Source organism: Mesoplodon densirostris, chromosome 2 (genome assembly GCF_025265405.1).
Source record: "Mesoplodon densirostris isolate mMesDen1 chromosome 2, mMesDen1 primary haplotype, whole genome shotgun sequence".
Lineage (NCBI taxonomy): Eukaryota > Metazoa > Chordata > Mammalia > Artiodactyla > Ziphiidae > Mesoplodon > Mesoplodon densirostris.
The window spans coordinates 137481881-137497546 of record NC_082662.1 but is presented as its reverse complement, the minus strand read 5'-3'; the positions used below and the strand labels follow the sequence as shown (position 1 = coordinate 137497546).

The following is a 15666-nucleotide window of genomic DNA, read 5'->3' as shown; positions in this document are numbered from 1 at the left end:
TTTATTTTATAACTGGAAATTTGTACCACTTAATCCCCTTCACCTATTTCTCTCAGTCCCCTATCCCCCGTCCCCTCTAGTAATCACCAGTTTGTTCTCTGTATCTACAAGCTTGTTTCTCTTTTGTTTTCTTTGTTTTATTTTTTAGATTTCACATATAAGTGAAATCATACAGTATTTGTTCTTCTCTGACTCATTTCACTTAGCACACCTAGTACTCTAGGTCAATCCATGTTGTTGCAAGTGAAGATATTTCATTCTTTTTTAGGACTAAGTAATATTTCATTATATATATGTGTATATATACACCACATCTTCTTTATCCATTCATCTATTTATGGACACTAGTTTCTTCCATATCTTGGCTATTATAAGTAATGCTCCAATGAACAGAGGGGTGCATACATCCTTTCTTATTAGTGTTTTTGTTTTCTTTGGATAGATACTCAGAAGTTGAATTGTTGGATCATATGGTAATTCTATCTTTAACATTTGGGGGAACCTCTGTACTGTTTTCCATAGTGGCTGCACCAATTGACATTCCCACTAACAGTGCACAAGGGTTCCCTTTTTGGTGATGGCCATTCTGACAGGTGTAAGGTGATATCTCACTGTGGTTTTGATTTGCATTTCCCAGATGATTAGTGATATTGAGCATCTTTTCATGTGTCTTTTGGTCATTTGTATATATTCCCAAAGCAATGTAACCCAGATCAAAATACCAATGGTATTTTTCACAGAATTAGAACAAATAATCCTAAAATTTGTATAGAATCATCCACACAAACAAACAAAAAACCTCCAATAACCAAAGCTATATTGAGAAAGAAAAACAAAGCTGGTGGTATGACATGCACTGATCTCAGACTATACTACAAAGCTATAGTAATCAAAACAGTATGGTATTAGCATAACAACAGACACATAGGTCAGTGGAATAGAATAGAGAGCCCAGAAATGAACCCACAGTTATGTGATCAATTAATCTACAACAAAGGAGGCAAGAACATACAATGAAATAAAGACAATAAATGGTGTTAGGAAAATTGGACAACTACTTGCAAAAGAGTGAAACTGAATTATTTCCTTATACCATACATAAAAATAAATTTAAAGTGGATTAAAGACTCACATTTAAGACCTGAAACCATAAAACCCCTAGGAAAAATACATTGACATCGATCTTAGCAATATTTTTGGGGGTCTATCTCCTCAGGCATGGCCAACAGAAGTAAAATTAAACAAGTGTGATTATATCAAACTGAAAAGCTTTTGCAGAGAGGAGAAAACCATCACAAAATGAAAAGGTAACTTACTGAAAGAAAGATTTTTTCAAATGATATATCTGATAAGGAGTTAATATCCAAATTATCTAAAGAAATCATACAATTTAATATCAAAAACCCCCAGATATTCCAATTTAAAAATGGGCAGAGAACCTGAACTGGTTACTTTTTAAAGTGTTTGATACAGTACTTAGATGCATTCTTTTTTCATTAGCCTTGAATATCAATACTCTTAACATCTCCGTTTATAAATGAAGAAATTAAGGAATGGAGAGATAAATGACTTGTCTAAGGTACAAAGCTTATTACAAAGAAGATTATACTAAACCAGACCTCTGATTCAGGTTCCTATACTTTAATCATTATGGCTTACTGCAGAAGATTAGAGACAGAATTTGACATTGAAAGCTTAGATTCCAGGTTTTTTTTTTTTTTTTTTTTTTTTCTTTTTGCGGTATGTGGGCCTCTCACTGTTGTGGCCTCTCCCGTTGCGGAGCACAGGCTCCGGATGCGCAGGCCCAGCGGCCATGGCTCACGGGCCCAGCCGCTCCGCGGCATATGGGATCCTCCCAGACCGGGGCACGAACCCGTATCCCCTGCATCGGCAGGCGGACTCTTAACCACTTGCGCCACCAGGGAGGCCCTAGATTCCAGGTTTTAATGAGACTTCTTCACCATGCCTTTATGTCTAAGGGAAAAAATTCTGGTCTGTACTGCCATTAATGATAATACTGCTTTAGAGAAATGTTCTGGAGGGAAAGGATATTATTCAAATTTATTTTTAAAGTATTTTTTTTTTTGGTTTCACTTTCTTAATTTTCTCATGCTAGGATGGGAGGGCAAACAAAACCTAAACTAACAATACCAACTATACGTGTGTGTGTGTGAGTGTGCCTGTACTTATAAGTATGAAAATACAACTTACAAGAAAAAGCAAGGCCAGAATCTATAAGGCTAAGGATTTTGACTTTATCTTAGACGAAAGAGAAAGCAATTAAATGAAAAGATAGTTGTGTAGATACTAGGCTGTTCAAGTAGAGCAAAGGAGAAATGGTAGTGGCTAAGATGGTGGCAATGAAGATGACAAGAAACATTATATATGTGGTGAGAGAGAGAGAGAGAGATGAGATTCCAGAGAACCTAATGATGCAGTCTATGCAGAAAGTGAAGAAAAGGAAGGAATTGAGGATCATTCCCAGGTTTTTGCATTGAGTTACTTTTTGTGTGAATCATGGCACCATTCACTGAGGAAGAAAAGATTTGCAGGATGGGACAGTTTGGAAGAAGGAATAATTGAAGTTTCATTTTAGACATGTTAGTTGTAGAGACGTCAAGCAGTGTTCCTCATATTTCTCCAATGAAAAGAATCACCTGGGGATCTTATTGCACATATGGATTATCACCTTTTCTGCTAGAACTTCTGGTTTGGTAGTCTGAATTGTACACAAAGTACTGGATTTTCTCACACTGCAGAAGAAAAAAAAACACACTGAAGGAGGTGGGAAAGAGCTAACCTAAGTAACTTTGGAAAACAGTATTTTAATATACTGTAATTAACCATGCACAATATATACTGAAAAGCTAAAGACAAAAAGAAATGTACACAAATATTGAACTTGTTAGTAAATTTATTTTTCACACGTGTACAGGTTAATGATTTTTAAATATTTTATGTGTATTCCAGAATTGAGCAAATGACTAAATAGACTGCAAATAATGAGAATCAGGCTTCTAATTGTTAAAGAGTGACAAATAAGGAAAGGGTAAGGGAGGCTAGAATAAACCCTGTGGTGTTCGATTGGAATCAAGGTATCAATTTGAATTCATATATCAATTTGAAGTTATATATATATGTAGATAGACAGATGATAGATAAGGTGTGTGTGTGCACACGTGTGTGTGTATACACACACACACAGATAGATAATATGAAAATAGAGATACTTGTATATTTTTATGTATTCATATATATATTTTTAGCTCTCTCTGCTGAAAACACAATGAGGTAGCTTGGATAGTGATAAATCCACCTCATACCAAGACTCATTATTAATGCAAGGAACAAGAACTCCATGGAGAAATGACTGATTCAAGGCTGAGACAGAGGAAAGTAAAAGATGGGTCTGGAGCATTTTGTGGTGTCAGAAAGTAAGATATTACTCCAAAAATTGTATGGCCATGTAGGAAAAATATAGGAGACAGCTGGAAGGAGTACCAGTGACCAAATATGGAACACTTTGAGAAACAAAACAATTAATGATAGTAATAAATTTTAACCCGTAGAATAAAATAACTATCCACAAGTTCACACTGATGTATGTATATATATAAACAAATAACCAGATAAATACATAAATGAAGGAGAAGAACAGCTCTTTCTTATACTCAAATTATAGTTAATAAATGTAGAGGGAATGATGGGAATAGAAAATGAACAATCATCAAACACCACAGTAATTGGGGGAGTCAAAAATTATTGATGGATGCTAAAATTAGTATGGGAAAATTAAACAAGAAGCAGAATATTTGAACAATCTCAAATAATTACAAAGGGAAAATAGCGATTTTGCAGCTATCATTATAACTAAGTCATCAAAGTTAGCATCCCCAGTAGTGAGACATACAGGTTTGTTTGTACCTCTAATATGTACTGAAAATGGCATAATATCTCTCCTGAAGTGTTCTTGTCAAGAAATACATATCCTCAGTCTAACCATGAGAAAATATCAAACAAACCCTATTTGAGAAAAATTTTACAAAATGACTGGCTAGGATCTTCCATTAGTTCAAGGTCATAACAGACAAGAAAAGGCTGAGGAACTATCCTAGATTAGAGAAGAATGGGGAGATATGACAAGCAAATGCAATAAGGGATCCTAGATTTGAATCTGGACCACAAGACAATAGGCAATATTTGAATATGAGTCTATAAATCATTAGTAGCATTGTGACAATGTAAACTTTCTGCTTTCAATAATTATACTCTAGTAATATAAAATGTTAACATTTGGGGAAGCTGAGTAAAGGGTATATGGGAACTCATACTGCTATGTTTAAAGTTTTTTGATAAATAAGATTTGATAACACAGTTTTATAAAAACTTAGTTTGGACATTTCTGAACCTCTTTTTTGTTTCCTTATGGAAGAAAGTTGCTTGTTTAGGGTTAATACTAATTCAATGGGGGTAAGATTTACACAGGACCAACCCTAACATTCATAGTGTGTGGCACAGGAAACAACTTTGAATGGCCATTTCAAGGAACAATATACTTAAGTGTATACAATGAGTAAAATGGATGAACTGCACAAATTAATGAGTTGAAAAACCATAGAATCATAGAATTTTCTCACTGTAAAGGCCCTTACTTTCACAACTTTTCATAACTTTTCGGTTCCTATGGGTAAATACCAAAGAGCATGATTACTAGATCACTGTATGGTAAACGTACGTTTATTTTGTAAGAAACTGCCAAGTATCCCGCTAGCCACAAATGAGAATTCCAATTGTTCTGCATCATCACCAACCTCGGTATTTCAGTTTTGGGATTTTAGCCATTTAAATAGGTGTGTAGTGGTATCTCATTATTGTTCTAATTCAAAATTCACTGATGACATGGAATGTATAGCATATTTTCATATGCTTATTTGCCATGTGTCGATTTTCTTTGTTTAACCACAGTAGTTTTGTTTTTTTTTTTTAACCAAGGCCTGCTCTTGTCCTCCTGTGTCTATTTATGTTGTCTTTTTTCTTTCTTTCTTTCTTCTTTTTTTGAACTTTTGATCATTTAGTCTTTTTCCTGGTTATGTCCAATTATTTTTTATACTAAAATTGGGCTTAACTTATTTTAGGAAACTATAAAGATACCTCCACATTCTGGATGTTGTTATCTTTCTCTTGAAAAGATTTACTTTGGTCCATGGCAGACAGTTACTATAGGGACTGGTAACCTTAGTCCATTCTCAGTTTGAGCTCATTCAAAGCCGTTTTTCAGTCTGTGTGAAGGTTGGTCTATTTCTGTCTTGTCCTTCCTCTACGGGTGTTGCCCTTTGGGATTACCATGTGAAAGTTTGGATTCTCCCTATTCCCAACTACCCTTGTATTTGTTAGGCTTTAAATGTAATGGTTCCCGCAGCCCTGTGAGACTAAAGATACACTTAGCTTGTCATTCCATTAGTTGTTGCCTTTAGCTTGAGCTGTTGCCCATTGGCTTCTGTGGTTAGAGTCTTTTGAACTCCTTGGCTTTTCAGTTCCTAGGCTGTAAGATTTGAATCAGCAAATGCCCAAAGGAGAAAAGCTGCACCAAATGTCAAGCTTGCGTCTGTGTTTCCCTTCTCTCCACAACTTGGCCCACATGTCTTGGTGTCTCTCTAACATTCAGATGCCAGCGAACAGATGTTTTCTTACTTTATCCAGCTTTTCTAAAATTTCTTTAGACTTCACCTGATCTTATGTTATTATTGAACTATCATCTCAATTACCCCTAGGAAGAAAATTTACAATTTTATGTTTTATTTTTTTATTTTCCATATTACCTCAGTTTCTGTAGAGACCTTTTACCTCACTGTTCGGTCTAGTTCCTGTGTTAGCAGTAAGATGGAGATAAGGTGGAGGCTAAGAATACTGGGGGGAAATCACTGATGAATGATATGTCTTGTTCTTTTTGTTTTTCCTCTCCTTATTTATTACTCTGGCAGCCTACATTTGCCCTTCTTCATTTGACCCAGTTGCCCAACTAAGAAACCCACTCTGGTAAAGACCTGACTTTACTCTCATAAATGTCTGCATGTTAGGATTAGCTAGATGATGAACACCATGCCAGAGTTCTTTGTGTGACACTTTTGCAGACTTTTGTTAGCCCTTTAGTTTCCCTCTTGCCAACGCTGCTCAGATTGTTGAGGTTTTCTAAGATTCTATAGGTCAAACCTCTCTACCTGCATACCAGATGAGACCTTCTCTCTTTCCTGACTTCACTTGTGGGAGGTTAGCCCCCGGTTCTTCTTTTTCCCCATCCAATCATAATTGTTCATGAATTCCAAAAGGCCCTCAAAGTGTCTGTCATCCCTTTCTCTCTTCTCTTTTTTATCAACACTGTTAAATATTAACCACATATTTGCATACCTCTTTCTTACTTACAGTGGAATATTGGAAGGCTCAATCATTAAGTGTGAGCCCCACCAAACTAGGACTCATACAACACTCTCCTCCAGGCCAAAACTTTTGATATCCACTGGGTTTTTTTTATACTACCTTGTATGTATCTAAATTTGTAATGATTTAGTTAATTCCTGAGTTATGTGACAATAAGAAATCAGTCAAATTAGCACTACAGAAGTGCAGCTTAGACCTAGGGACCAGAACCAAGGACCACAAAAACCTGTTAACCAATAAGTTTCACTTGTACTTCATGTTTAACAACTGCTGAGGGTGAATGGGAAGTGAGGGAAAAAGAGTTTAACTTCATATCACAGAAACTTGCACTAAAATGAAGAGGAAAATGACCCAGTTCCTGGTTCAAGTCACTGTAATCTGCTTCAATAAATAATAACAGCACACAAGGAAAACAAACACTATATGATAGGAACAATGGATAATTAATTACCAGGTCAGGGAGGACAGATTACACTTGCTATGGGATTTCATTAAAGAAGGATTCCAAAAAGTACTGGCTTCTTCTGAGAAGACTTCTCAGAACAGATAGCATTTAAACTAAGTCTTGAACAAGTATATAGAGGGTAGGGAACAGGCCTTCGGGCAGGGAACAGGCACAGTGTCAGGAATGGCACAAAGGGCTTATGGAATAGGGGACAAAACTGGCTGAGCACAGGAGTGCTACGTGTTGGGGAATATGGGGGAAGGCTGGCTGAGGTTGGTTAAATGAAACATAATTAGACGGAAGAGAAAGTAGGTGGAAAGACACATGGAAGACTGTGGAAAGCCCCTGAAGATGGAGGTCAGCATAATAATATGAAGAACTCAGTGGTACTTTGACACTGTATGAATGTCTAGGTTTAAAAAATCAGGAAAACACAATAAAAGAATAAACTACTGGTATAATGATATGTAACCAGAGGCCAGATACCAAAGAATACACACTGTGTCTTTCCATGTATGTCATATATGGTTATAGAGGTCAGCTTAGGTGTTGCCCTGGGAGAGTATGGAACAGAAAGAAGTAACAGAGAAACCGTGTAGGGTGTTAGAAATATTTTATAGTATCTTGATCTGGTGTTGGATACATGGGTGCACAGAGATGTAAAAATTCAGTTACTAGCAATGCAGTTAACCTACTAGAGTTTTTTTTTTAATGTATGCGTACATTAAAAAAAAACCCTAGTAGGTTAATTAGCCTGTCAGTTGTATGAAGTAAATTTTGGTCAAGGAATAGCCAAGGCAGTAATGCAGTAATAAGTTATAAATGTACTCACTGTGCTCTAGAATGTCACAATTGGAATACAAGAAATATGTGTAAGAAAAAAGACAAATATTCAATATTGATGGTTGGATGAGCTGAATAAGTTAGATCACTCTACTTTCAATTTAAGAACTTGGCCAGTGTTTGGATACCTTTGAACAAAGAAAAAAAAGAAATACAATTTTTATTACGCACATGCTATGTATCAATCCCTGACTTATATTTTGACACATATAAACATGGGAAATATTGCACCTTGTAACTGAGACAATGAAGATGAGGGAGGTAGCTGGTTTTGACACTACAGGCTGAGAAAACCATCAGCTCATAATCGTAAGAAGTCTGAAGTCGGAGGAAAAGAATCAAGAGGAAATAGTGGTAAGTGCCAGGAGCTTCTGGAAACTACATCAGAGATGAAGATTCCAGGGTTGTTGAGCTTTCTAAGAGTCCCAATAACTCAGGTAAAAACAGAGGGCTTAAAACTGAATCCTGGGGATATATGTATGCATATAGCTGATTCACTTTGTTATACAGCACAAACTAACACAACATTGTAAAGCAATTATACTCCAATAAAGATGTTAAAAAAAACAAAAAAACTGACTCCTGCAAAGTAACAATTGTTAGGACAAACAGTAAAGAATTATAAGAAAAATAATCACATGCCTGTCCCAACAGAGAAATATCCTAAGCTCCATCACCATTTCTCCGATTGGCCTTTCACAAAATACAGTCCCATCAGCTGAATATAGGTTTGTCAAGTAACTGTAAGACTGAATTAAACAAAAATAAATCAATTCCTTCCTCCAAAACTTTTCAGAGTATGTAATGTAACAAAGTGAAACTTGAATTTCATGTCAGGATGTAGATAGAGTACAGCTCTTCCCAAATGCTTCTGTCTTGTAACTACATTAACATCATCTAAAACCAGTGTTCTGCAGGACAGAGACTGTGAAACACTGCTCTCATCCTGTAAGATATCAAGTCCTTCTGAAAATCCATTCTTCCTTCTGCCCTTTCTTGTGTTGTCCCTGTCACCTGGAATGTCTGTCCTAAGCTCTACCTGCCAAAACCCTACCCATTTTTACGATCCAAGAGATAATAAAAGGCTCACATTACTGAAAGGCAGAGAAAGAAATCCCTTCCTAGGGATCTACATTTCCTTCCTAGGGAAAAGAAAAATTGTAAAGTATACCACAGTGACCTTAAGTCTATGAATGTAACTATGCTGTGTTACTTTGAGTTCTGTAAAAGTCAATGTGCTACAATATACATGGATATGAATGTTTGATCTCTTACAAGTAGAACTTGCTGATAACTTTCATCATGAGCGAGGTTAATGATTAAGGGAGCCACTGTATTTAGCTCAGCCCTTATAACTAGGGAATATTAAAATTGGAAAGGTCCCTAGATATTAGCAAATCTATCCACCTCATATTCTAAGTAAGGAAACTGAGACCTTCATAGATTGGATATTTATATTAACAAAGGAAAAGGATATAAGATATTGGCAGACCTACCTTTTAGATTAAGAATTTTGAGATTTTTATAGACTACTAGGACATTATGTCCACTGATATTGAGACAATGTGTTTCTTAGTCATCATTTTCTATTGCACTGACCAAGCGAGGTGGCAGTCAGTAGTTGTACAAAGGGAAAAAGAAAACTTTAGGAACTCCCGATTTATATATGCAGGGGAATTCATCATTCATGTTATTGAAGCTAACTGGATGCAGTTTATCAGCTACCTTGAGGAATGCTGAAGTGAAGTGTCTATACAACTAACATGTTAGTGTGTGTCATGACCTCCCTGGTGTTCAAGTGAGTTAACGGTTAGCACTCAACTAGGCACTTAAGAGTCCATTATAAATCTGGACTAAACGTTTATCTGTGGCATCTTTATTCTTCTTTGGTGCCCTTAGGCAGAATTAGCCCCCTTATGTTTTGATAAATTCAAGTATTAAACAGGGCTAAGGTTTCACAAGTTCTTTGGCCTAAACATGGGGGTAAGGGAGACCAATGAGCTGGAGTACTTCTAGATTTAAGAATGGTCAGATTGAGGAAGAAGAGTCTTATGCCAGAGGTGAAAGAAGACTGAATATAATTACCTATTTTTAAAAATTCCAACCCTTTTCAATGTTCTAAAGTGATCAGGAAGTACATGGGTATGCTAGGAAGTAAGGGAGTCAAGCAACAATATTCTCTAAGAGTTTGTGGATGGCAATGAAGAGGAAAGGAAGATAGAGACAATCCTAGAAAAGGTTTTGGTTGGCCATAATAATTCGTGGTGGTGGTGGTGGCGGTGGAGGAGGAGGAGGAGGAAGAGGAGGAGGAGAAGGAGAAGAAGAAGAAGAAGAAGGACACACGCAATGGGAAAGAGAAAGCAAGAATAGAGAAGCAAAAGGGAGAGTAGAAAAATGAGACAAATTTGGAGAAGGAAATGAGGAAGAAAACTGGGTGAAAGAAGGAAGCACTGATGGTAGACCACCTGACACTCAAACATTAACACGATGCACATTTAAGACGTGTCATCCATGGCCATGGTCATTACCCTCAAATAGTTTACAGTATGTGTTTCAGAGACATTTATAAATTGAAAATGCCATTAAAATAAGTGCCAGGGTATAAGTATTCATGGAATTGTATGGGAGAATAAAAAGCCCCCCGTCAAAGAGCCTTCTGAGACATCGGAAAAAAAGGAAAAACCTAAAAAGCATAAGACTCTTCCTATTTTCATTTCCAATGATACATCCCAATCTTGATCAATCAGCGATTTAAATATCAACTATAAACACAGTATTTTATGAGCTGCTATGCAGTGTACTATACTAGAGCAATAGAACAGAGAGGACCTCAAACCCTCTGTTCCCTCAAATTGAAAGGCACGCTTCCTGACCCCTCCAGACCACTACGGGACACAGGGAACACGCACTAATGTTTCAGGACCCCAACCAGCAGTCACCTGCTTTGTGATTACTTCCATGACACACCCTCACTAACACCACTGACTTTCCTGCTCCTACGGGACATGACATATACTTCCTATTTTAACACATACCACAGTGCATTATGATTGCAGGTAGATGTTCTAACAACTTAAAAGAGAATGATGACTTTTTTTCTCTTTACATCTTGTTATTTCCCTACTCATAATATTTCTTGAAGAGAAACCATAAAAATATAAACAAACACAAAAAACAGATAATATACAAAACGTGTGCTTTGCACCTTAACACAAACTTAAGTAAAATTAGTTCTGACAGTATCCGGCATGATACTTCCATGGTACAAATGAGAACGGACCAAGGTTTGAGCAGGTACAGGAGACAATCCAGGCATGAACAACACCAAGGAAAGGTAGACAGGAAGTAACATGGTGTGTAGGAAATCACGAGACCAGTCTGATGGGAAGAGACTTCAACAAGACTGAAACTCACTTTCTAAACCTCCATCTCCAACTGGACAATTCACAAGACACAGGTGCACCAAAGTGGCCAAATATTCAATCCCTTTCATGGGGAGGAACAGTTTAAAATTTTATGGCTTTAGTTTGCCCAAAAGCAACTATCAAATGTTGGCAGGACACAATGAAGGCTTACCTTTGTTAACATAGTTAAGTCTCTCTCTCACACAACTAGCCCACTTGGCTCCACGTTCCTTAGCGCGCCCGATGCACTTACACAGCATTGATGAGCTTTACACAACTGGAAGGTCACATCTTTATTTCTTATTGCAGGAACACAACATCTGGAAACTTTATTTCTATCGGAAGCTAAAGCAAAATTATTGTAAAATGAGTCATTTAAACCATACATTTTATCACCGTTAAAAAGCATCTGCTCTGTGCTAAGGATTAGAAATGACCCCTGTCCTTAAAGCCTCATTAAGGAGGAAGATCTGTAAACTCAAAATTTCAATCACATGAGATAAAGAACCATAACCTTTAAGCACAGAAGTGCCTATGGAGGCCAAAAGTTATATCTAAGTGACGGCTTCATGATAACCCTGAAGTACAGTCTAGAAAGACGAGGCTATGCAGAGTTGGAGTAGGGGGTGCCTTAACTGCACAGGGAGCACCTGTGCAAAGACACTCAAGCCTGACACCTGCTGGGCTCTGTAAATACTGCAGGTGGGGATGACTAAAGACCAGGGGTCCAAGTGTGAGAAGAGACAGAAATAAAAATAGAGATGTTGGCCCAAGCAAGCCTGGGAGAGAGCATGGCTTGTATCCCACAGGTGATGAGGCCTGGGGCTACCACTGGCTGAGTAAGTAAAGCACCCCGCTGCTGAAGGACCAATTAGATAAAGGGAGTGATCACAAAAAGCTCCCCTTCCTCAGGGCCAAAGAGCCCCAGGAGGCTTGGCAAAGCACAGTTCAGATTACAGGCCTCTGTGTAGAGCACACGGGGGGCGGCTAGTATGCACTAACTCTGTGTGGGCAAGCCATTAGCAGCATTATTTTAGGCATATCTTGTCATGTTAGAAGATCACTCAACCCGAGTAGGCAGATGAACTTAGAGGAACTGAGACCAGGGGCCACGAAACCACCCAGGAGTTTCTACCATAGTCGGGGCAAAATGTAATGTGGATAAAGAAGCAAATTTAGGAGGAGGCCAAAATTTACAAGCTAGACCCACTGGATGAAAGTCATAAAGAAAGTTCAGTGAAGGAATTCTGAAGAGAATGGGCTCTGCATTTTTCTTACAATCAATGTAAAATATTAGGCAAAATTAAGTACAGTGGCTTTTAAGGTCCCTTCCAGCTCTAATTTCTTTTGATTTCTAACTTATTACTCTGGTTAAGTAAAGTCCCTTCAGAGGTACAGAACAGTTCCTACACCTGAATGGGATGCAAAGAATAATCTGACTTCTCTTCACCAGGGGATGAGTTGAACTGTCCTTGCAGAAGAGGTAACACATGGTGAGAACCCCAGATCCTAGAAAAGGGCCAGGCACACGATAAGTATTCAGCTTTTTTAAAACAAATGAACAATCATTTCCTCTCCTACATCTTCACACCCTTTCTCTGCTGGCTGCTTTCTTTCAGCTTATAAACTTCCTCAATATACCCACTTAAAAAGCCCTCAGACCTATGATTCTTTGGATCTTCTTGTGGGTAACCTAAGTCTCTCCCATGCCTTCAAACACCTCTCCTCCCAAAAAGCCCAGATCTGAACCTTGGGCCCAGACCTGTCTACCAGGCCCCTCTAAAGCACTGAAGATGAAGTAAGATCCTCTCCCCACCCCCAATCCCTTCCTACTGTGCTCTGTATCTCACAAAAAGATGCAGCTGTAAACTGTCACCCACGCTTGCTGCCCTCCCTTTTCTAACTGGTCACCAGGCCCCACCCATTCTCTCTCAGATCTGCAAAATCCAGTCCAACCTTTTATAACTTAAGTGGGAACCTTAGATTACAATTCACCCTGCACCCAATCCTTGCACATGGAGGTCCGAGTGAGTCTCTAAACCACAAGTCCATCTCACTGTTCTTTAGGGTTTCCCACAGCCTTCAGGATAAACATCTAAACTTCTGACAGGACAAACAAGGCCCCGTTCCGTTGGGCCCCACTAGGTTTCCAGTATCAACTCTCATTTCTTTCCCAAACCCTGAGTTCCAGTCTTATACCTTAGTTTTGCCATATTTTCTTATATTTCTCAAACTTTGACACACACTGCTCCCTCCTGCCACCCCAGTAGCTTCTACATATCCTTAGAAAGGATGGCACCTCCTCCAAGAAGCCTACCCTGAACTTTCCCTTCCAAGATTCTGTGCTCTGCAAAGGGGAAAGGTGGGGGGGGGGGATACATTAGGAGTTTGGGATTAACATAGACACACGACTCTATATAAAATAGATAATCAACAAGGACCTACTGCACAGCACAGGGAACTCTACTCCATATCCTGTAACAAACTGTACGGGAAAAGAATCTGAAAAAGAATGGATATATGAATAACTAAATCACTGCTGTACACCTGAAACTAACACAATATTGTACATCAACTAACCTCCAATATAAAATAATAATTAAATTTAAAAAAAGATTCTGTGCTCTGTAGCACCAGAACTCACTTCTTCCACAGCACTGACTACTGTGCTTGTGTTTACCTGCCGCCCAGTAGAAGGGGAGATTACCTAGGGCAGAAGCATCGTCTCCAGCAGCCCTTGGTTCTGACAACTCATTCAAGTGCCAGGATACTTTACACACATAACCTGCTTAATTAATTCTAAGAACCCACAGAAAGAGTGGTTTTTAATGGCATTTTACAAGTGTGGGGATTGCAGTTCAAAAGTAACCTGCCCAGGCCACAGACAGCATAAGCCCTGGAATTCAAACCCTAAGCTGCCTTCACACCAGTGCTCTTTCCACTATATGATATGACTACTGAAAAACAGATTTTTTTTTTTCCTGAGCCCTGTTTTAATGGAAAGGAAATGAAGGTGGGATATACCAATTTCCTAATCGCTTTGGCGTGTACTAGGCAAAGTCGTTCAACAGACCAGGTAACATCTGTGGAACAATTAACGATGCTCCAAACTGTCCTAAGTGTTCTACATTGTAGGGTCTACAAGCATTAACACAGTGCGACCTTGTAACCTCCAGAGAGACTGAGTGCTGTTCAGCCCATGCTACAGATGAGAACACTGAGACCTAGAAGCCTTAAGGCACTCGGCCGGGGTCACCGAGCAGGCAGGAGTCCTAGGCCGCACGCCCCATCTAGCGCACGCACACCCGGGCACTGGGCACTGGTTCTAGTGCCCACCCTCCACCTTGCACCACCTAAAACCCCGCTTCGCAGCGCCCACACGAGAGCTCCTGGAAGCGGGAAGTACAAAGCTGTCTCAAACAGATGAACCAGTTTGCAGGGCAGAAGTTGAGACACAGATGTAGAGAACAAACGTATGGACACCAAGGGAGGAAAGCCGCGGGCGGGTGGGGATGGTGGTGTGCTGAACTGGGCGAGTCGGATTGACATGTATACACTGATGTGTATAAAATTGATGACTAATAAGAACATGCTGTATAAAAAAATAAAATAAAATTCAAAAATCATAAAAAAAAAGAATACTGTCTACTGTCCTCCACGCCCCCTGGAACACTCACTGTAAATATCCAGGAGGTGCTTGCAGAATGAATGAATCAATGAACAAACAAGCTCACTCATTTCAAACGTGCAGTCACATGCGTAATCTGACCTTCTGAGAAGTTAAGCTTCTGGAAGGAGCCCATTTTCTTAATGTATTCAGCATCGAGTCATCACAAAATATGAACTCTTATAAAGTACTGCCCCCTCACCTCCCATGAGAGAGCAAAATTCCTCAGCAGGGAAATGGGAGGGTAGCAGACATTACCCGCAAACTTTAGGAAGGCTGCGGCTCGCTGAGCACTTCACTAGGGCGCCTGACCGCCTGCCTGGTAGTAGGACAGACACACCAGGAACGGCTGCTGACCGGCACAAAGAGCGCCCGGCCAGGCAGGCAGCACACCCCGCACCCTGCCAAGCGAGGTCCGGCCAGCAAGGGAAAGACGCTCTCCACTGCAGAACCGCCCACCACTAGAAAGCCAGGTCCTGCCACAGCCTGGACACATGAGGCCTTCCTTACAAGGGTTACAAATCTGTGGCCTTGCTCTGCCTCGAATAAAAGACAGTGACGGGGACAACGTGACCATCTCCAGATGAACGTCCAACTTCGTTTCAAGTGCCTGGGTGCTGGGTCACAGTGGATTTCTAAACTCTTCCAATATTCAAAAATACCAATTTCTAAGATGCAGAAGGGTTGTTAAACATACACTTAGCACAGACCCCAGTCCCACTCCTGAGTATTTTCTCAAGTGAGGTAAAAACCCAAGTTCACATGGAAAACTGCCCTGGGATGTTTACAGCAGCTTTATTTCTGATCCCCTCAAAAGTGGAAACATCCCACAAGTCCTGCCACCCGCAGGCGAATGGACAAACGGAAAATGG

The 15666-nt window shown here is 39.3% G+C and overlaps 1 pseudogene; it reads right to left on the bottom strand.

Annotated features, from left to right (window-relative positions):
* Positions 1-15371, bottom strand: part of LOC132483834 (3-hydroxyisobutyrate dehydrogenase, mitochondrial-like) — a 29681-nt pseudogene extending 14310 nt beyond the window's left edge.
* Between the last annotated feature and the right edge of the window lie 295 nt (positions 15372-15666).